The following is a 23,501-nucleotide window of genomic DNA, read 5'->3' on the forward strand; positions in this document are numbered from 1 at the left end:
TCAGTGTCTACTTATTGTATTCTCATTCTATGATGTAACAGGTCGTGTGTGTCAATGTGCAGGTCTTTGTCTGTTTGCGTGCATGCATTGGTTGACCACCTTACAAGCTGAATGCTCACCCACTGACTTCTGCTGAGAAACACTCATATAGCTGAAGAGAAAATAAAGCATATTGTTGTGTTGAAAATGTATTTATTGGTAGATCAGTGTTACGTTTGTGCGATGTGACCGCTATTATCAGCTGTTTGTGGGCTATATCGGTGAGAAGCAGTACTGAATGCAGAGGGAGAATTTGTGGTCCACAGCCTCTTACAGTTGCCCACAGTGGTGTGTGTCTATGCATGCATCTCTTATTGTAGTCTTCTGCAGCAGGATAGGTGGCGCAGGGCCAGATGGAGTAAGGGATGTACAACGCAGCTCAGCGCTGCTATGGTTATGGTTGCGTTTGTCACCTTCCACTGTGTTCTGAACTTCTCACAGTCTCCCCCATGTGGTGAGAGCAGGGTCACTGCACGCTGGACATGGTAGGGCAGGTAACATGCCACAAACACCACAACCACAGCTAGGATCTTCCTTCGTACTCTCAGACTACCACTCTTCACCCCCTGCCTCTCTCCTGCCCCTGAATGCACCCCCAAGTCTACACCCTGTATGTTCTCCCCCCTGCCCTCCCTCTCCCCTAAACACACCCCTCTTCCCCCCCGAAACTCACCCCCACCATCACCGGTGTGTTTGTTCCTGGCCCCCCTGACACTCTGTAGATGCAACACTAGTTCCCCATAGCTGACCAGAATAAAGGTGAGAATCATGAAAAACAGCACCACCCCCAGCCAGTGTTGGTTGTTGAACTCTTCTCTGTGGTGATTCTCCAACATGTCAAAGCAGCTGTCTCCTCCTCTTTCGATCTGAAGTACCACACTGGCACTCACCACCGTTGCCACAGTTACCCACGTGACGAGGCAGAGTACCCAGCATCATCTGGGCCTGGTGAGGGGAGTAAGGAGGGCGGGGCGAGGCCGCACCTATAACCAGGGAAAAATTTGAGGGCAAAATTGAGTGGTTGAGTAATTTATAAATTAAAAAAATGTATTTTAAAACAAGAGGTCAATTAAAATAACCTCATTCAAAATCAATCAATTTAGGTTTGAAGACTTGTTGTTGTAGGCATCCATACCACGGTGGCGTAGCGCGTCACACTGGTCCAGAGAAGCAGCATCATGTTAGCATGGCGGCCTGACACGCCTTGTCCTCTCCAGACCAGATGTGACCCCTCCGGTAGTATACCACCCGGAACAGGAAGCTGGTGCACAGCAAGAGGTCAGAGGTCACCATGTTGAGGGTCAGGATGACGGTAGGGGTCCTCCCCGAACTTCTGAATTCACGCAGGGTCAGGCCGTTGGCTAGGAAACCCAGGAGTGACAGGACCAGGTAGAGCCAGGGTTTAACTTGTGTGTCGAAGGGGTCAGGGTGTAGCCAACACTGTCTGGAAGAGGAGAGAGAGGAAGGGAGGAGGAGGATTTGAGAGAGAGGAGAGGAGGAGGATGGAGTTGGAGGGAGGGGAGAGAGTAGGGAGGTAGATGAGCAAAAAGTGCGTGCGTGTGTGTGTGTGCGTGCTCATGCTTGTATGAGTTCTCACATCACATTTTTATCTGACATGACGCCACAAACGCCTACAAACGAGTTAAAATAAATTTCTCCACTTATTAAGATCTGGTGAAAACACCCAGGATAGGTTTCTTTGGAATTATCATTCATTTAGTAATATCGAGGAATTAAGGTAGCAGATGTACAGTAAACAATGCATCCAGTACAATATCACACTGCATGTAGATAACTTCCACATGGGGAACTCTGTATTTTTATGAACCAAAAAATATATATATATATATATATTCTCACGTTTCATAGATTTGTAAGATCACACAGAAATATCAGCATCAAAAGTATCATAGCTCAAAAACTATTGATGGCAGGATTATTTTGTCACTGGTCTGCACAAAATACTCCATAATGTCAAATGAATTAAAAATGAAAAGCCTTGAGTCAATAAGTATTCAACCCCTTTGTTATAACAAGTGACATAATACATTGCATGGACTCACTCTGTGTGCAATGTGTTTAACATGATTTTTGAATGACTACCTTATCTCTGTACCCCACACATACTGTCACGTGTGCTCCCTCTCCGGTCTCTAGGTCACCTGTCTGCTCGTCATGGCGCACACTTGTCACCATTGTTACGTGTAATTGCGCATTATGACACACACCATCACCTCCTTGATTACCTGTTCGTCAGGATTCTGGCGACCGGTCTGCTCCGGATCTCCAGGATCGTCCCTGTGGTTGGCATCCTGTGGCTGGAGCCAAACGCGCCGGGGAGGGGGTACTGTCACGTATGCTCTCTCTCTGACGCTCTAGGTCGCCATGCTTCCGCGCCTCAGCTGGATTGTCAGGTTTCCCTGATCCCCGGGATCGTCATTTTGGTCTGCGTCCTGCGGCTGGAGCCGTGCGTCGGGGAGGGGCTACTGTCACGTGTGCTCCCCCCCCCCCAAAGGTGCGGACTCTGGCCGCAAAACCTGAAACCAAGTGGGAGGGTTTGGGGGGGTGACTAGTGTCAGTGGCGGGTCGTAGCCCCCCCCCCCCCCCAGACCCGACCATGGCGCCGGGCTGAATGACATGCCTAGACTGGGCATCGGCGCAGAGGAAGGCTCTGGCCCTGGAGCTGGGCTGGTCGCCGTGCCTGGACTGGACACCGGTGCAGAGGAGGGCTCCTGCCATGGAGCTGGACTGGACACCGGCGCAGAGGAAGGCTCCTGCCATGGAGCTGGACTGGACGCCGTGCCTGGACTGGGCACCGGCGCAGAAGAAGGCGCCGGCCATGGAGCGGGACTGGACACCGTGCCTGGACTGGGCACTGGCGCAGAGGAAGGCTCCTGCCCTTCGTGTTGTTTAATGTTGTAGGGACTCCTGAGAAAACCAGCAAACCAGGCTGTCATCTTGTGAAACAGTGGATGTAAAGAATCAAACTAGCTAAAGCATTTGCTGCAAATTGAATGTACAATTGTGTAAGCTTGCCTTGCAATGCAGCTGAAGTAACATAGCTAGCTAACTATTTGCTTGCTTATTGTGTAGTGGAGGATAAAAATAACTGAATGCATATGGACGCTAGCTTCCCACCTGGCTAACATCCTGTGAAATTGCAGAGCGCCAAATTCAAAAACAGAAATACTCATAACAATTCATTAAACATACAAGTGTTATATCGGTTTAAAGATGAACTTCTTGTTAATCCAACCACCTGTGTTTGTGGACGTACCGGACTGGGAACACGCACTTCAGGGCGAGTGCGAGGAGGAGACACAGGACGTACCGGACTGAGGAGGCGCACTGGAGGCCAGAAGCGTGGATCCGGCCCAGGTTGCACCAGACTGCTAACCGGATCCTCTGGTCGGATGTTGAGCAGAACACACTTGCACAACAACTCTCTCACCTCTCTCTCCCCCAACTTCTCCATTGCCTCCCTGACAGTCTCTGGCTCTTCCTGCGGCTCAGCCGCCAACTCCATGTTCCCCCCCAAAAAAATAATCTTGGGGTTTCTGTGGCCGTGGTCTGACGACACGCTCCTCCAGAGTTTGCCATTCAGGCTCTGGCACTCTCCTCGGCTCGACCGGCCACCCCTTTTGCCCCCCCCCCCAAAAAAAATCTTGGGGTTGTCCTTGGGCTTTCTGTGGCCGCGAACCCTGGCGTTCGTCGCTGTCCTCTCTTATTACCTTCCGTCTGCCGCCAAGGAAGGGTTTCGCATCCACCCATCACTTTTTCCCATGTCCAAAACTCCTTTACCTGGTGAACACGCTGCTTGGTCCTGGTTTGGTGGGATATTCTGTCACGTTCTTCAAAAGGACAGGACCGAAGCGCAGCGTGCGTATAGTTCCACATATTTTATTTCAAATTGAAACTTTAAGCAAAAGCAAATAAATAAACGAACAACGAATCGTGACTGCGTGGTGCACAAACACAAAACAATATCCCACAAACACAGGTGGGAAAAATAGCTACTTAAATATGATCCCCAATTAGAGGCAACGATTACCAGCTGCCTCTAATTGGGAACCAAACCAAAACACCAACATAGAAATTTGAAACTAGAACACCCCCTCCTCGTCATGCCCTAACCTACTACACCATAGATGAAACAAGGGCTCTCTATGGTCAGGGCGTGACAAAAACACACTCCCTGAACTTGCTTCCCGACTCTCAGCGCACTCGTTACACATACAATTATCTGTAAGGTCCCTCAGTCAAACAGTGAATTTCAAACCAATTCAACCACAAAGACCGAGGAGGTTTTCCAGTGCCTCGTAAAGAAGGGCAGCTATTGGTAGATGGGTAAAAATGTAAAAAATACATTGAATATCCCTTTGAGCATGGTGACGTTATTAATTACACCGCAGGGATTTCACCATGAGGCCAACTGTGACTTTAAAACAAGTTAGAATTTAATGGCTGTGATAGGAAAAAACTGAGCATGGATCAACATTATAGTTACTCCACAATAGTAACCAAATTGACAGAGTGAAAAAAAGGAAGCCTGTACAGAATACAGGGCACTAAAGTAATAATGCAAAAAATGTGACAAAGCAGTTAACTTTTTGTTTGTGTTATGTTTGTGGCAAATCCAATACAACACATTACTGAGTACCACTCTCCATATTTTCAAGCATGTTTACTTTGTCATTATGGGGTATTGTGTGTAGATGGGTGAGAAAACAAATCAATTTAATCAATTTTGAATTCAGCCTGTAATACAACAAAATGTGTAATAAGTCGAGGGGTAGCAACACTTTCTGAAGGCACTGAAGAAATCATACCAGTGGATGATTGCTGGTTCCATTGAGCCTGTGAACAGAGATTGACAGAGGACATGTGTTGTGTATTATCTGTTGTTAGAGCCATCTTTGACTAGCGTCAAACATAAACACTTCCTTTTAACTTTGTCACCCTCTCTCGATGCTTATATCTAATTTCCTGTTACTAACCTCAGATTCTCACCTAAAACTGTCACTCAGTCTCTCTCTCTAATTCAGTTCAAGGGCTTTATTGTTATGGGAAACGTATGTTTACAATGCCAAAGCAAGTGAAATGGATAATAAACAAAAGTGGAATAAACAATAAAAAAATGTACAGTAAACATTACACTTCAAAAAGTTCCAAATATTATGTGCACATACAGTGTTGTAATGATGTGCAAATAGTTAAAGTACGAAAGGGAAAATAAATAAACATAAATACAGGTTGTATTTACAATGGTGTTTGTTCTTCACTGGTTGCCCTTTTCTTGTGGCAACAGGTCACAAATATTGATGCTGTGATTGCACACTAGTATTTCACCCAATACATTTGGGAGTTTATCAAAATGTGATTTTTTTTAAAACTCTTTGTGGGTCTGTGTAATCTGATGGAAATATGTGTCTCTAATATGGTCATACATTTGGCAGGAAGTTAGGAAGTGCAGCTCAGATTCCACCTCATTTTGAGAGCCAGGTCTGCTTTCGGTGGCCTTTCTCAATAGCAAGGCTATGTTCACTGAGTCTGTACATAGTCAAAGATTTCCTTAAGTTTGGAGTGGTTCCTCCTTTAACCTCTTACATCTAGACGTTCCGCAAGCGGAACACCTGCTCCAATATCCAATGATAGGCGTGGCGCGAATGACAAATTCCTCAAAAATACAAAAACTTCAATTTTTCAAACATATGACTATTTCACAGCATTTTAAAGACAAGACTCTCCTTTATCTAACCACACTGTCCGATTTCAAAAAGGCTTTACAGCGAAAGCAAAACATTAGATTATGTCAGCAGAGTACCCAGCCAGAAATAATCAGACACCCATTTTTCAAGCTAGCATATAATGTCAAAAAAACAAAACCACAGCTAAATGCAGCACTAAGCTTTGATGATCTTCATCAGATGACACACCTAGGACATTATGTTATACAATACATGCATGTTTTGTTCAATCAAGTTCATATTTATATCAAAAACCAGCTTTTTACATTAGGATGTGACGTTCAGAATGTATCATAACAATATTTGATACATTATGAATATGGTATTCAGGTGAGGTTATCTATGAGATTATCGGTTTACTGTTTGCGCATTCCGCAAACCTCCGGTGAATTTACTAAATTACTCACGATAAACGTTCACAAAAAACATAACAATTATTTTAAGAATTATAGATACAGAACTCCTTTGTGCAATCGAGGTGTCCGATTTTAAAATAGCTTTTCGGTGAAAGCATATTTTGCAATATTCTGAGTAGATAGCCCAGCCATCACGGCTAGCTATTTAGACACCCACCAAGTTTAGCCCTGACCAAACTCCGATTTACTATTAGAAAAGTTTGATTACCTTTGGTGTTCTTCGTCAGAATGCACTCCCAGGACTTCTACTTCAATAACAAATGTTGGTTTGGTTCAAAATAATCCATAGTTATATCCAAACAGCGGCGTTTTGTTCGTGCGTTCAAGACACTATCCGAAGTGTAAATAAGGGTCACGAGCATGGCGCATTTCGTGACAAAAGATTACCGTACTTCGAAGCATGTCAACCGCTGTTTAAAATCAATTTTTATGCCATTTTTCTCGTAAAAAAGCGATAATATTCCGACCGGGAATCTGCGTTTAGGTAAACAGACGAAAGAAAATAAAGCATGGGGTCGACTCGGGCACGAGCCTGAGTCTCACAGTACTGTGACCAGCCACTATCCAAACGCGCTACTTTTATTCAGCCAGAGCCTGCAAAGCCACGATTCAGCTTTTTGCCGCCTTCTGAGAGCCCATGGGAGCCGTAGGAAGTGTCACGTAACAGCAGAGATCCCCTGTAATGGATAGAGATAATCAAGAAGGGCAAGAAATTGTCAGACAGGGCACTTCCTGCATGGAATCTTCTCAGGTTTTGGCCTGCCAAATGAGTTCTGTTATACTCACAGACACCATTCAAACAGTTTTAGAAACTTTGGAGTGTTTTCTATCAAAAGCTAATAATTATATGCATATTCTAGTTTCTGGGCAGGAGTAATAATCAGATTAAATCGGGTACGTTTTTTATCCGGCCGTGAAAATACTGCCCCCTAGCCATAACAGGTTAAAAGTTGCGAGCTTGCACCGCGGGACTTAGAGGTACCCAGCGTCACGGTTTCATTGCTCCATACCACCACAAGGGGGAGTTAGAGCACTCATTATGCATTTGGGTCCCACGGTTTTTATTTGACTAATCATATCGAGTGGTTCCAATGACGAATTTTGACGCGAGCCATCCATCCCTGGTGGCGTTCTTCAACAATACGGCTGACAAAACATTATGGTGGAACCAAATGTAAGTAGTTAAAATGTCATAACGAGTCAAGCAAAAACATGTACAATTGAGAGGAATATGTTAGTTAATGTAGACAAACGTTTGTGCATATTTTTGTTATAAAGTTAATTTACGAAAATCGATCTTTAGCAAGTTATGACTAGCTAACATTAGCCAGCTAGCTAGCTAGTGTTATGACAGGAGAATGAATTTGTAATTTGTGTTGTTTAATGTTGTAGGGACTCCTGAGAAACCCAGCAAACCAGGCTGTCATCTTGTGAAACAGTGGATGTAAAGAATCAAACTAGCTAAAGCATTTGCTGCAAATTGAATGTACAATTGTGTAAGCTTGCCTTGCAATGCAGCTGAAGTAACATAGCTAGCTAACTATTTGCTTGCTTATTGTGTAGTGGAGGATAAAAATAACTGAATGTCTATGGACGCTAGCGTCCCACCTGGCCAACATCCAGTGAAATTGCAGAGCGCCAAATTCAAAAACAGAAATACTTATTATAACAATTCATGGAACATACAAGTGTTATACATCGGTTTAAAGATTAACTTCTTGTTAATCCAACCACTGTGTCAGATTTCAAAAAGACTTTACGGCGAAAGCAAACCATGCGATTATCTGAGAACAGCGCCCAGCAGACAAATCATTACAAACAGTAACCAGCCAAGTAGACGAGTAACAAAAGTCAGAAATAGCGATAAAATTAATCACTTACCTTTGATGATCTTCATATGGTTACACTCACAGAACTCCCAGTTACCCAATAAATGTTTGTTTTGTTCGATCACATCCCTCTTTATATCCAAAAACCTCAGTTTTGTTCAGTAATCCACTGTCTCAAACAATATCCGGTGAAATTGCAGAGCGTGAAACTCAACAAAACAGAAATTCTCATAATAAACATTCATAAAAGATACAAATGTTATACACCAGCTTAAAGATAAACTTCTTGTTAATCCAACCACTGTGTCAGATTTCAAAAAGGCCTTACGGCGAAAGCAAACCATGCGATTATCTGAGAACAGCGCCCAGCAGACAAATCATTACAAACAGTAATGATTAACAATCATCATTAACAAAAGTCAGAAATAGCGATCAAATGTATGACTTACCTTTGATGATCTTCATATGGTTGCACTCTCCATGTTACACAATAAATGTTTGTTTTGATTGATAATGTCCCTCTTTATGTCCAAAAACCTCAGTTTTGTTGGTGCGTTTTGTTCAGTAATCCATTGGAACAAAGCGCGGTCACAACAGACAGACGAATAATCAAAAAAGTACCATAAAGGTTCGTAGAAACATGTCAAACGATGTTTAAAATCAATCCTCAGGTTGTTTTTGTCATAAATAATCAATAATATTTCAACCGGACAAAAGCTTCGTCAATAGAAAAGGAGAAACAAGAAAGGTGCGCTCCCGGTCACGCGCTGGACTCATGTCTGGAAATTTCCACTGGCCTCTCATTGAAAGTGCTGTTTCTCCCTACTTTTTCAGAGTAAAAGCCTGAAACAATGCATAAAGACTGGCCACATGTAGAGGAAGCCATAGAGATCGTGAACTGGGTCCTAAGTCTTTGTATGGTGGATAGGCTTTCAATGGAAAAACAGGCATTTCAAAATAAAAGCACTTCCTGGATGGATTTCCTCAGGTTTTTCGCCTGACATATCAGTTCTGTTATACTCACAGACATTATTTTAACAGTTTTTGAAACTTTAGAGTGTTTTCTATGCATATCCTAGCTTCTGGGCCTGAGTAGCAGGCAGATTACTTTGGGCACGCTTTTCATCCAAAATTCCGAATGCTTCCCCCTACCCTATTGAGGTTAATGAAGCCTATGGATAGAGTAGAATATAATAACTTTATTGTGCCAAGGATGCAAGTCCTATATACATGTACAGTAGTTATTACCGCGCATGAGATTCCCACATTGTAGCCTGTACATTGAATATATTCACTGATCATGTACTCTTCCTTGGTGCGGTTCAGGTATGAATCTCTGAGACATTCTTTTTCAGTCATATCAAACTCATTCATTATTTGAATGATGCTGTGTCTGCATGTAAACTCAGCAAAAAAAGAAATGTCCTCTCACTGTCAACTGCATTTATTTTCAGCAAACTTAACATGTGTAAATATTTGTATCAACATAACAAGATTCAACAACTGAGACAAACTGAACAAGTTCCACAGACATGTGACTAATAGAAATTGAATAATGTGTCCCTGAACAAAGGGGGGTCAAAATCAAAAGTAACAGTCAGTATCTGGTGTGGCCACTCGCTGCATTAAGTACTGCAGTGCATCTCCTCCTCATGGACTGCACCAGATTTGCCTGTTCTTGCTGTGAGATGTTACCCCACACTTCCACTAAGGCACCTGCAAGTTCCCGAACATTTCTGGGGGGAATGGCTCTAGCCCTCACCCTCCGATCAAACAGGTCCCAGACGTGCTCAATGGGATTGAGATCCGGGCTCTTCGCTGGCCATGGCAGAACACTGACATTCCTGTCTTGCAGGAAATCACGCACAGAACGAGCAGTATGGCTGGTGGCATTGTCATGCTGGAGGGTCATGTCAGGATGAGCCTGCAGTAAGGGTACCACATGAGGGAGGAGGATGTCTTCCCTGTAACGCACAGCATTGAGACTGCCTGCAATGACAAAAAGCTCAGTCCGATGATGCTGTGATACACCGCCCCAGACCATGATGGACCCTCCACCTCCAAATCGATCCCGCTCTAGAGTACAGGCCTCGGGGTAACGCTCATTTCTTCGACGATAAACGCAAATCCGACCATCTCCCCTGGTGAGACAAAACCACGACTCGTCAGTGAAGAGCACTTTTTGCCAGTCCTGTCTGGTCCAGTGACGGTGGGTTTGTGCCCATAGGCGGCATTGTTGCCGGTGATGTCTGTTGAGGACCTGCCTACAGGCCCTCAGTCCAGCCTCTCAGCCTATTGCGGACGGTCTGAGCACTGATGGAGGGATTGTGCGTTCCTGGTGTAACTCGGGCTGTTGTTGTTGCCATCCTGTACCTGTCCCGCAGGTGTGATGTTCGGATGTACTGATCCTGTGCAGGTGTTGTTACACATGATCTGCCACTGCGAGGACGATCAGCTGTCCGCCCTGTCTCCCTGTAGCGATGTCTTCGGCATGTCACAGTACGGACATTGTGATTTATTGCCCTGGCCACATCTGCAGTCCTCATGCCTCCTTGCAGCATGCCTAAGGCACGTTCACGCAGATGAGCAGGGACCCTGGGCATCTTTCTTTTGGTGTTTTTCAGAGTCAGTAGAAAGGCCTCTTTCGTGTCCTAAGTTTTCATAACTGTGACCTTAATTGCTTACCGTCTGTAAGCTGTTAGTGTCTTAACGACCGTTCCACAGGTGCATGTTCATTCATTGTTTATGGTTCATTGAACAAGCATGGAAAACAGTGTTTAAACCCTTTACAATGACGATCTGTGAAGTTATTTGAATTTTTACAAATTATCTTTGAAAGACAGGGTCCTGAAAATTATACACTTCAGCAGTGTTTACCACTCCTGCTCCTGGGACATCAATGATTACACATTGTAACTATGCAATAGACTATAAACATGATTGATTTGTAATTCATATTTACCCCAAAAAAAATATGCATATCTGACTCCCTTCATCTGCATTAATCTGAGGACACAGGATACTATTTCAATGAGATACTTAATTTCAACCAGTGGAGAATGTGAGACGCTTTGTTGAAATAAGTTCATTATCCAGGTGTTATAAATACATAATACATGCATTATAATTATCATAATTGTAATAAATACAAGTTCAATCTGTACTTCAATGCACATATGATGTGCATTATAAAACAAGGAAGAAAGACGAGATGGGGAGAGAGGTGTAGAAGACAGAAAGGGAAAGAGGTAAGAACAGCGGCAGACAGCATATGATTCATGAATTAGTGCTACCCTAATATTCTCTCAGTTCATCACAATTGCGGTGACTCCTAACCAGCCTTGGGCCCCCAGTTGGCCCGAAGGTTATCTTAAGAGCGGGTGAGGTGGCGATAACGGAACTGGTTTCCTCTCACATCAAAACATACCTGCAGACGAGTGACAGATGGACAGAGACAGTGCATGATTAAACCTTGTTTTTTTATTCTAACACGGTCAGTCATCATAATCATCAGGAGGTGAAATGGAAAACTGACCTTGCATCATTAACTCTGGGACTACTACATCTCTGTATTTCAATGTAAAGCATCTCTTTAATAATACTTCCTGTTGATCCAAGCAAGTGACCTCTCACCTATGATCATGCTGTGTCCTCTGTGTCAGCCAGTTTAGATGAGGGATTGGTTCACCAAAACGGCTGATATAACCTAGAGGATTTAGGGAGAAGGGGAGAGGGATGAAGTGAAGAAGAGAGACTGTTATTGTGTGTGTATTGTCTCACCTGGTGTCCACACTAAGTGGCTAGAGTACTTTATGCTGAAAAACAGACACATGAGGACAAACAATAGAAGATAATGTCAATAGAAGATACTGTATGTGACGCTGACACCTATCGGAGTGTACCTGAAACATTTAAATATAGAGGGCTATGTGTCTCACCACTTGGTTATTGCAAGGCTAACCCCCAGGGAAATCATGACTTGGCAGCAACACATAGTCCAGTGAAAATGGCTGTGTTTATGTGTTGTAAATCTGAAAATTAGCAGCTGACATCTTAAGGGTTTTTTAATTAATGCATGTGAGACAGGTTCCATGTACAACAAGGTCAGGCAGAGAGGAAGAGAGAAAAAGAACACAGAACAAGTTAATTACCTCTAGTTATGGACACTTTTGCCAGGAATACAGCTTCCACGGCCTGTTCCTCGGACAGTGAACATCTGGCAATATCTACATTTTTGACCCCTTGATCAGCTGGCTCTCTGAAAGTAAAGAAAATGGCTTATTTTTTGTAGATATGAAAACAATAACTAAAGCAGCAGATGTCATTTTCAGGATACATCAATACAGCACAGAAACACCAGACTGGTATTGTGGTTGTTCATTAGGTGATGGGAAATATGCAATGATACCTGCACCACCTACACGCTGCAAAGACTCCCTAACTCTTCGTGACAGACACACAGACATTGTGTTCTTTCATCTTTCTGTAAAAAAGCTAACCGTTACACTGTTATGAAATATGACTATATATCGACTATGAAACAAATAGGACATGACCTGCTTATGAGTTGCCATGAAAGAAAGTTAGATTAATTCAACTGAAAATGCCGAGAAAGCTAAATGCTTTTGGTTAGCTTGAGAATAATAATTGCATGATTTATCATTCTACGGTATGTATGCATGTAATATAGTAGAATGTTATGAACCGACACTGAATCGTAAGAGCTAACTACTAGCTATGTAGAAGTTGAACGGAAGAACGCCCAGTGCTGCTTACATGAGATGCCATCATCACACAGTCCTTTGTAGGGGTCCGCTATGACTTCCTTTGTGTCGGAAAAAAGTTGCTTTCAGAACAATAATTTTTGATTGAAAATAAAAAAGGTTTTGCTCTCGACAAAAAAGACACATGTACCTCCATAGCATATAAAAATTTGCCCGTGAATAACCACACCTTCATACAAACGTGCTACTGTATGTAGAATGCTTGACGCACAACCGAAGATGCTGCCACATCCTGCCAGCACGCCCACAAGCGAGCCACCCCGGCACAGAATGATGATGCCTGGAAGAGGGAATGGAATGAGACCTGGCGCTCCATCTTTATATCTTGACGGTAAAATAAGCAAGGAGATAGACCAGATGCTTTTCAACTTTCTGTGGAGAAACCGTACCCATTACATTAGGAAAACTGTTGTAATGAACACTTATGAGTATGGTGGGCTGAATTTTCTGGACTTTACTACCTTAAATAATACTTTTAAGATCAGTTGGATAAAACAATTCCTAAGAAGACCCACTTCTATGTGGAATTTTATTCCTCATCATGTCTTCTCTACTTTTGGTGGCCTTAACTTCATGTTGGTTTGCAATTATAATATTGACAAAGTTCCAGTGAAACTTCCTGCTTTTCATCGGCAGGTTTTCTTGTCATGGTCCTTAATTTATAAGCAGAATTATTCTCTACACAAATATTATATATGGAATAATCGGGATATATTGTATAAAAACAGTTATTTGTTTTTAGAATATTGGTTCCGAAATAATATCCTATTGGTGAGCCAACTGGTAAATAATATCCTATTGGTGAGCCAACTGGTAAATAATATCCTATTGGTGAGCCAACTGGTAAATAATATCCTATTGGTGAGCCAACTGGTAAATAATATCCTATTGGTGAGCCAACTGGTAAATAATATCCTATTGGTGAGCCAACTGGTAAATAATATCCTATTGGTGAGCCAACTGGTAAATGCAGAGGGTTTTTTACTTAGTTATAAGGAATTCTTATCACTTATCACAGGTCCCTGTAACACCTAAAGATTTTGCAATTGTTTTAGATGCCTTTCCCTCAGGTGTTGCTTTATTATTCAGGAACGTGTCAAGACCTGAACCTCAGAGCCTACCTTCTATTGACCCTGTTGACTCATCAGTAGGAAAGATTTGTTTCTCTTTAGGTCCATTCAACAACAGAGCGATACGAACCTTGTTTCAGCAGGATGTATCTATACCTTATGTCATGCCTTATTGGAACGGATTTATTGATCATATCTGTTGGGGAAAAGTTTGGATATTGCCACACACATACCTACTTGTTAACAAAATTAAGGAAGTTTCCTTTAAAATTGTTCATAAATATTATCCTGCCAACCACTATATGAAGAAATGTAAGGAAAACAAACTCTAATTGTACCTTTTATAATGACCACCCAGAAACAGTGTTGCATCTTTTTTGGCATTGTATTCATGTAAGGAATCTGTGGCAAGACATCAGTAGATTTATAATTGAACACATTTATGAAGATTTTACTCCATTGTTGTCACGTCCTGACCAGTAATAGGGATTATTTGTTATTGTAGTTTGGTCAGGACGTGGCAGGGGGTATTTGTTTTATGTGGTTCGGGGGTTATGTGTATGTAGAGGGGTGTTTTATTTATGTGTCCCAGGGTTTTGGTGTATGTTCTTGTTTTGGTATTCTAGGTTTTTCTAGTTTGTATATTTCTTTGTTGGTCTGTGTGGCTCTCGATCAGGAACAGCTGTACATCGTTGTTCCTGATTGAGTCATATATAGGGAGCTTGTTTTCACCTGGTTTTGTGGGTAGTTGTATTTTGCACTGCTGTTATTATTAGCATGTGAAACTGTCGGTCTGTCGTTCTTTGTTTATTGTTTTCGTGTTCACTTTAATTAAATAAATGTAAAGTATGAGTATTCACATACCCGCTGCGCTTTGGTCCCCTTCTCTCTTCAACGACGGCTGTTACAATTGTGGAGAGATGTACTGCTTGGATTCTTTACCTACGATAGAAATAAGATGAAACTATTTCATGTAATTCATTTCATTATTCTTTAGGCCAAATTTCATATTCACAAATGTAAATTTACAAACAAAACCACACATTTTCTTACCTTTACAAAAATAAATCTAACTATATTTTAAGACAATTAAATACTCTACTAACAAAAAAGCTGTTAGAATTATAATTCTATGTATGTCCCTTAAGGTCCTTGTGTAATGTGATATTGTACCCCCTAGCCCAATTGTCCTTTGTATATTATTTATATATACACTTGTGTTCCCACATGTACTTCCTGTATTGATTTCTTGTTAATAAAAAAAATAAAAAAAGGGAACAACAACAATTTGTTGCAAGTTGGGGAGGGGGGCTAATAGCTGAATTGACTATTCAACCTTTACTAAAGAATAGTCGAATAGCCGAGCTAGGTGTGAACCCCCCCCCCCATCACAGACCAGATTTGCCCTAACGACCAAGGGGTAGCTTGCTAGTCAATATAATGGCTTTTCAAATAAATGACCTTACACGTTATTTTGGCTGACAATTTGTTAGCTGCGCTGTCCTTACGAACCACATAGCATATCATTACAGCAGTATGTACCGGTATGTTAGCTACCTAACGTTAGTAGTTATACATCAAACTTGCCAGTATATTAGCTATAGGCTAACCCAACGTTTATTGACTTGATTATTCTCGTCATTCTTGGCTTAGTTAACTTCTATGGGCTAGGTGGGACGCTAGCCAGTGAAATATCAGGGCGGAAAATTCAAAAACAACAAAATGTCATAATTCAACTTTCTCAAACATACAACTATTTTACACCGTTTTAAAAATACACTTCTCCTTGATGTAACCACATTGTTTGATTTCAAAAAGGCTTTACAGCGAAAGCAAAACATTAAATTATGTTAGGAGAGTACATAGACAAACATAATCACACAGCCATTTTCCAAGCAAGGACATGTCAATAAAACCCAAAACACAGCTAAATGAAGCACAAACCTTTGACGATCTTCATCAGATGACACTCCTAGGACATTGTTACACAATACATGTATGTTTTGTTCGATAAAGTTCATATTTATATCCAAAAACAGCATTTTACATTGGCGCTTGATGTTCAGAAAATGTATTCCCACCAAAACGTCCAGTGAATGTGCACATCAATTTACAAAAATACTCATCATAAACATTGACAAAATATATAACAATTATTTTAAGAATTATAGATAGACTACCCCTGGATGCAACCGCTGTGTCAGATTTTAAAATAGCTTTACAGAGAAATTCAGACACCCGCTAAGTTCGGGGCAATCTAAACTCACAATTGGTATTAGAAATATTCTCTTACCTTTGCTGATCTTCGTCAGAATGCACTCCCAGGACTGCTACTTCCACAAGAAATGTTGTTTTTGTTCGAAATAATCCATATTTATGTACAAATACCTCAGTTTTGTTTGTGCGTACAGATCACTTATCCAAAGGCATAACGCGCGAGGGCGGAACGAGAGACGAAAAGTCAAAATGTTCCATTACCATACTTGTCATACGCAGTTTAAAATCAATCTTTATGGTATTTTTAATGTAGAATTGCGATAATATTCCAACCGGACAATAGCATATTCATTCAAGAAGAAAAAGTTGGAGGGGCGCGCTCGCGGGACCGAGCATATCCAATCCCTTTGTTGCCAGGCAGACCACTCAGTAACTGAGCTCCTATTATCTGCCCAGTGACAGGAAAATGCTCAAACCACTTTCTGAAGGCTTTAGACAGCCAATGGAAGCCTTGGGAAGTGCAACGTCACCCCACAGACACTGTAGCTTCGATAGAGAATCAAAAGAAGAACTACAATTCTCAGACTTTTCACTTCCTGCTTGGATTTTTCTCAGGTTTTTGCCTGCCATATGAGTTCTGTTATACTCACAGACACCATACTCAAACAGTTTTAGAAACTTCAGAGTGTTTTCTATCCAAATCTACTAATAATATGCATATTCTAGTTTCTGGGCCAGAGTAGTAACCTGTTTAAATTGGGTACGTTTTTCATCCGGCCGTGAAAATCACTGCCCCCTAGCCCAGACAGGTTAAATGGTGCAGTCGTTGTGCTTTCTCAATGGACATCTGGGTGCTATTGTAAATTTGCTCTGGCTATCTATAGGCTGGACAGTAGAACGAGTCAAAATTCACCCAAGGCTGAAAAATGGCTTAAGAACGTTGACTAAACTGGAACACTAGCGCGAGCCCATAGCAAATTAATGGGATCGAACGTTCACAGAGCCTGTTTTGATTGGAGTGGTGCTTAGAATTCCATTTTGCCTAAATGGCACAAAATAATGTATCCCTTTTTATTTTACCACTACAATCTATTCGTTGGACAAAACTGGAAAAAAACAACTTGTGTAGAAAGTAAACATTCGCACCTCGATGGTGTCAACTGTGCTTATGTCTGCGTAATGAGAAAGTAGGGAAAAAATTTAAATGGACTATTTCTGGTCTAGCGATCGCTGCCCAAATTTACATAATTACAGAGTAGATTCTCCTGATTAAAATGGTGCCCGACTTGAAAAAATCGAAATATACACTGAGATATTTGGCGAAATAGACCAGCATGCCTCTCCATAGGAAAACAATGGGGGGCGCTCAGCGTTCCAAGGGCAAAAAGTATATTAGAGCTAGCATTTGATGACAACTGAGCTAGCAGGCTTACATAATTAGAAAGAAGAGATTCTCATGATTAAAATGGCGCCCGACTTGAAAAAAATCGAAATATACACATTGCGAGATATTTGGCGAAATAGACAGACATGCCTATATTATCCCCATAGGAAACAATGGGAAGACCGCAGAGTTCCAATCAAATGTTTTTGTGTTTACATTTTAACTACTAGCGGCCTACTAGCTACCTAGAGCTACTTGGAACCCTACTAATTCCACGACTGGTCTATCGACGTCACCGCACGAAGAGGCAAAAACAGACTTACCCCCATCGCGACGTCCCCCAAAGGCTAACTTGCTAGCTCCAGTCTGTTAACTGCTAGCTTGCTTGCCCCGGTCTGCTAACTGCAAGCTTGCCTGCCCCGATCTGCTAACTGCTAGCCCCGGTCTGCTAACTGCTAGCTTGCCAGCCCCGGTCTGCTAACTGCTAGCTTGTTTAGCCCCGGCCTACAAACTGTTAGCTTGTTAGCATCGGCCTGCTAACTGTCTGAATTGCCGTGTCCCCAGTCAGCCCAAACACTCACTGGACCCATATGTTCACTTGGCTACGCATGCCTCTCTCTAATATCAATATGCCTCGTCCATTACTGTCCTGTTTAGTGATTACTGTCTTATTTCACTGTAGAGCCTCTAGCCCTGCTCAATATGCCTTAACCAACCATGTTGTTCCACCTCCTACATATGTGATGACATCACCTGGTTTAAACGTCTCTAGAGACTATATCTCTCTCATCATTACTCAATGCCTAAGTTTACCTCCAATTAACTCACATCCTACCTTACCTTTGTCTGTACACTATGCCTTGAATCTATGCTATCGTGCCCAGAAACCTGCTCCCTTTACTCTCTGTTCCGAACGTGCTAGACGGCCAGTTCGTATAGCCTTTAGCCGTACCCTTATCCTACTTCTCCTCTGGTGATGTGGAGGTTAATCCAGGTCCTGCAGTGCCTAGCTCCACTCCCACTCCCCAGGTGCTCTCATTTGTTGACTTCTGTAACCGTAAAAGCCTTGGTTTCATGCATGTTAACATTAGAAGCCATCTCCCTAAGTTTGTTTTACTCACTGCTTTAGCACACTCTGCCAACCCGGATGTCTTAGCCGTGTCTGAATCCTGGCTTAGGAAATCCACCAAAAACCCTGAAATCTCCTTCGCTAACTATAACATTTTCTGCCAAGATAGAACTGCCAAAGAGGGCGGTGTTGCAATCTACTGCAAAGATAGCCTGCAGAGTTCTGAATTACTATCCAAGTCTGTACCCAAACAATTTGAGCTTCTACTTCTAGAAATTCACCTTTCCAGAAACAAGTCTCTCACTGTTGCTGCTTGCTATAGACCTCCCTCTGCCCCCAGCTGTGCCCTCGATACCATATGTGAATTGATTACCCCCCATCTATCTTGTGCTACTAGGTGACCTAAACTGGGACATGCTTAACACCCCGGCCATCCTACAATCTAAGCTTGATGCCCTCAATCTCACACAAATTATCAATGAACCTACCAGGCACAACCCCAAATCTGTAAACACGGGCACCCTCATAGATGTCATCCTAACTAACTCGCCCTCCAAATACACCTCTGCTGTTTTCAATCAAGATCTCAGCGATCAGTGCCTCATTGCATGCATCCGTAATGGGTCTGCGACCAAACGACCACCCCTCATCACTGTCAAACGCTCCCTAAAACACTTTTGCGAGCAGGCCTTTCTAATCGACCTGGCCGGGGTATCCTGGAATGACATTGACCTCGTCCCGTCAGTAGATGATGCCTGGCTATTCTTTAAAAGTGCCTTCCTCACCATCTTAAATAAGCATGCCCCACTCAAAAAATGTTGAACTAGGAATAGATGGCGTTCTGCATTAGCATCGAATTGCCCCCGTGATATGCAACTTTTCAGTGAAGTTAGGAACAAATATACACAGGCAGTTAGAAAAGCTAAGGCTAGCTTTTTCAAACAGAAATTTGCATCCTGTAGTACTAACTCAAAAAACCATTGGGACACTGTAAAGTCCATGGAGAATAAGAGCACCTGCTCCCAGCTGCCCACTGCTCTGAGGCTAGGAAACACTGTTACCACCGATAAATCCACCATAATTGAGAATTTCAATAAGCATTTCTCTACAGCTGGCCATACTTTCCACCTGGCTACCCCTACCCCGGTCAACTGCCCGGCACCCTCCACAGCAACCCGCCAATGCCCCCACCATTTCTCCTTCACCCAAATCCACATAGCTAATGCTCTGAAAGAGCTGCAAAATCTGGACCCCTACAAATCAGCCGGGCTAGACAATCTGGACCCTCTCTTTCTAAAATTATCTGCCGAAATTGTTGCAACCCCTATTACTAGCCTGTTCAACCTCTCTTTCATATCGTCTGAGATTCCCATAGATTGGAAAGCTGCCGCGGTCATCCCCCTCTTCAAAGGGGGTGACACTCTAGACCCAAACTGCTACAGACCTATATCTATCCTACCCTGTCTTTCTAAGGTCTTCGAAAGCCAAGTTAACAAACAGATTACCGACCATTTCGAATCCCACCGTACCTTCTCCGCTATGCAATCTGGTTTCAGAGCTGGTCATGGGTGCACCTCAGCCACGCTCAAGGTCCTAAACGACATCATAACCTCCATCAATAAGAGACATTACTGTGCAGCCATATTCATCGACCTGGCCAAGGCTTTCGACTCTGTCAATCACCACATTCTTATTGGCAGACTCGACAGCCTTGGTTTCTCAAATGATTGCCTCGCCTGGTTTACCAACTACTTCTCTGATAGAGTTCAGTGTGTCAAATCGGAGGGCCTGTTGTCTCTGGCAGTCTCTATGGGTGTGCCACAGGGTTCAATTCTCAGGCCGACTCTCTTCTCTGTATACATCAATGATGTTGCTCTTGCTGCTGGTGATTCTCTGATCCACCTCTATGCAGACGACACCATTCTGTACACTTCTGGCCCCTCTTTGGACACTGTGTTAACTAACCTCCAGACGAGATTCATTGCCATACAACTCTCCTTCCGTGGCCTCCAACTGCTCTTAAACGCAAGTAAAACTAAATACATGCTATTCAATCAATCACTGCCCGCACCTGCTCGCCCGTCCAGCATCACTACTCTGGATGGCTCTGACTTAGAAAACGTGGACAATTACAAATACCTGGGTGTCTGGTTAGACTGTACACTCTCCTTCCAGACTCACATTAAGCATCTCCTATCCAAAATTAAATCTAGAATCGGCTTCCTATATCGCAACAAAGCATCCTTCACTCATGCTGCCAAACATACCCTCGTAAAACTGAACCATCCTACCGATCCTCGACTTCAGTGATTCATCTATAATATAGCCTCCAACACTCTACTCAACAAACTGGATGCAGTCTATCACAGTGCCATCCGTTTTGTCACCAAAGCCCTGTCATGACATTACCCTCTTTGAGTACAGGGAGGACAGTTGACCCCCTCCCCCCTTGCACCATCCCCCAACCTACCTCCCCCCACCCAGGCCCTGTGTGAAGGGTTGTAAAATTCTAGAGGAGAATCTCTTGCCACATGGTTCATAGAGAGACACAGGAAATTCTTCCAACTCACAGAACCGAATGACATGTATGTTCTGGAGAAGGTATGGAAGATTGATGAAGAATCCAGCTACGAACTGGTCCGCTTGGTACAATTTTGTGATACTCAGAAGAGACGATATAGCCATATTACCATAAAACTGTTTATATAATAGCCTCAGCTATCGGACTTGCATCCAAATGGTTGTATAGAATGTATTAATAAGGATAAAGCTATTTGTGATACATTGAGATGCTGTGTACTGATGTTAATGTGATAGAATGTATTTATGTTCAAAGATTAAATCAGTCATCGGCACGCCCCCCAGGGACACAGACAGGACCAGGCGTCATGTGACAAGCCTGTTCTATGTTCACTATAAAACCCCACCCTGATTTACTTTCTAACAGACCAGGCCTCCACTCCATTGTGAGTTGGCCAATAGGTTTGACCATCCAATTCCTATACTGAAAGTGAACTATACCACGTGGTTAACTTTTAGACTATTGATACCGACAGAATAAGAACAAGTCTTTGATATTAATTAATAGTCTGCGGCTGGAAATTATATCATTGAACGCGAAGACCAACGAAACATCCATTCTATAACGACATTAATGAATGTCGCTTTGAAAGATCCATTCTAACCGGAGAGAGAGAGAGAGAGAGAGAGAGAGAGAGAGAACTCTCCAACAGAACGACTCTTCAACAAGGATCCCGATGACACACTGAGCGTAAATTGATTGCAGTTGTTCCCGAATGAGTGAGCGTTCATGTACAAAGGTTTAGCATATCAATTGTTAATATTAATGAACTCTGTGTGTCTCCTCAGCTGACCGTTTATGACCCTTTGTTCAACAGGCCGCCATGCCTGTTTAGCCCACTAGGGCACATTCCTCTACCAATTCTTTGTGACGATAATTACTGTTTGTATGCTTTCTGTGAATTACTTAGTTTAGTAAATAAATGATTTTAAGACAATTGATTTATGGATGACTCTTAGTAAAGGCTGGGTTCGCGCAGATACAACAATTTACGACGTTTGGAATGAGACTGGACGCGAGGTAAAATACACCATTTAAACCAGAAGATAATCGGCCTATACTATAATAGAATATAATATATAATGTTATAATATAGGAAAGTTATATTAGGAAAATTATAACTTTGTAATCTGAATATTTTCCTTGGTGCCCCGATCTCCTAGTTAATTACAATTAAACGATTAATCAGTTTAATCGTGTGATAATAATTACAGGGAGTTAATTGATAAACATGTCTTCAGTTTAATGGTACCCCAAAGACACGACAGCCCCATACACTACACACCATTGCGACCTGTACGCTCTTGTTGGTTGGCCCTCGCTTCATACTCGTCGGCAAACCCACTGGCAACAGGATATCTACAAGTCTCTGCTAGGTAAAGCCCCACCTTATCTCAGCTCACTGGTCACCATAGCAGCACCCACCCGTAGCACACGCTCCAGCAGGTATATCTCACTGCTCACCCCCAAAACCAATTCCTCCTTTGGTCGTCTTTCCTTCCAGTTCTCTGCTGCCAATGACTGGAACGAACTGCAAAAATCTCTGAAGCTGGAGACTCATATCTCCCTTACTAGCTTTAAGCACCAGCTGTCAGAGCAGCTCACAGATCACTGCACCTGTACATAGCCCATCTGTAAACAGCCCATCTATCTACCTACCTCATCCCCATACTGTATTTATTTATTTTCTTGCTCCTTTGCAACCCAGTATCTCTACTTGTACATTCATCTTCTGCACATCTACCATTCCAGTGTTTAATTGCTATATTGTAATTACTTCGCCACCATGGCCTATTTATTGCCTTAACTTACCTCATTTGCACTCACTGTATATAGACTTTTTGTTTTCTTTTGTTCTACTGTATTATTGACTGTTTTGTTTATTCCATGTGTAACTCTGTGTTTTTGTATGTGTCGAATTGCTATGCTTTATCTTGGCCAGGTCGCAGTTGCAAATGAGAACTTGTTCTCAACTAGCCTACCTGGTTAAATAAAGGTGAAATAAAGAAAAAAATATAACGACGTGAACACCATTGCCAACAATAGCGAAGCAGGCATTGTGACGTTGAACAATAAACTGGGAATAGAACGTTCGGAAGGTGATTTGGTGCCATGTTGCTCAATAGAACTAATAGGAGCTGGCAGGGTGAAAAATGCTCTAAAATAAGGCCTGTTTTTCGCAATTACTTCAAAACGACAGCAAGCAGCTGGGAAATATGGTCATATTATGAAACTGGGCTCCACGGCGGATGCAATGAACTCGTTTTTATCAGGAAAAAAAAAAAACATTTCATGTGTCCAGCCTACTATCTACACGGATTTCAGAGCACTCTCGTCTGAGTGTACCAGAGCGCAGAATAATTCA

At 42.5% G+C, this 23,501-nt stretch overlaps 1 protein-coding gene and 1 long non-coding RNA gene across 16 annotated transcripts in view; one reads left to right on the forward strand and one right to left on the reverse strand.

Annotated features, from left to right (window-relative positions):
• Window positions 1-23,501, forward strand: part of LOC106581943 (peripheral plasma membrane protein CASK) — a 212,771-nt gene that overhangs the window by 129,098 nt on the left and 60,172 nt on the right. The gene's annotated exons all lie outside the window — the stretch shown is intronic.
• Window positions 9,375-12,827, reverse strand: LOC145862564 (uncharacterized). The gene is made up of 3 exons (XR_014382015.1): window positions 12,183-12,827; window positions 11,665-11,737; window positions 9,375-11,458 (listed from the first exon to the last, which is right to left on the reverse strand). It is a non-coding gene; the product is annotated as an uncharacterized LOC145862564 (long non-coding RNA).

The sequence above is a fragment of the Salmo salar genome, chromosome 21 (assembly GCF_965601325.2).
Source record: "Salmo salar chromosome 21, fSalSal1, whole genome shotgun sequence".
Classification (NCBI taxonomy): domain Eukaryota; kingdom Metazoa; phylum Chordata; class Actinopteri; order Salmoniformes; family Salmonidae; genus Salmo; species Salmo salar.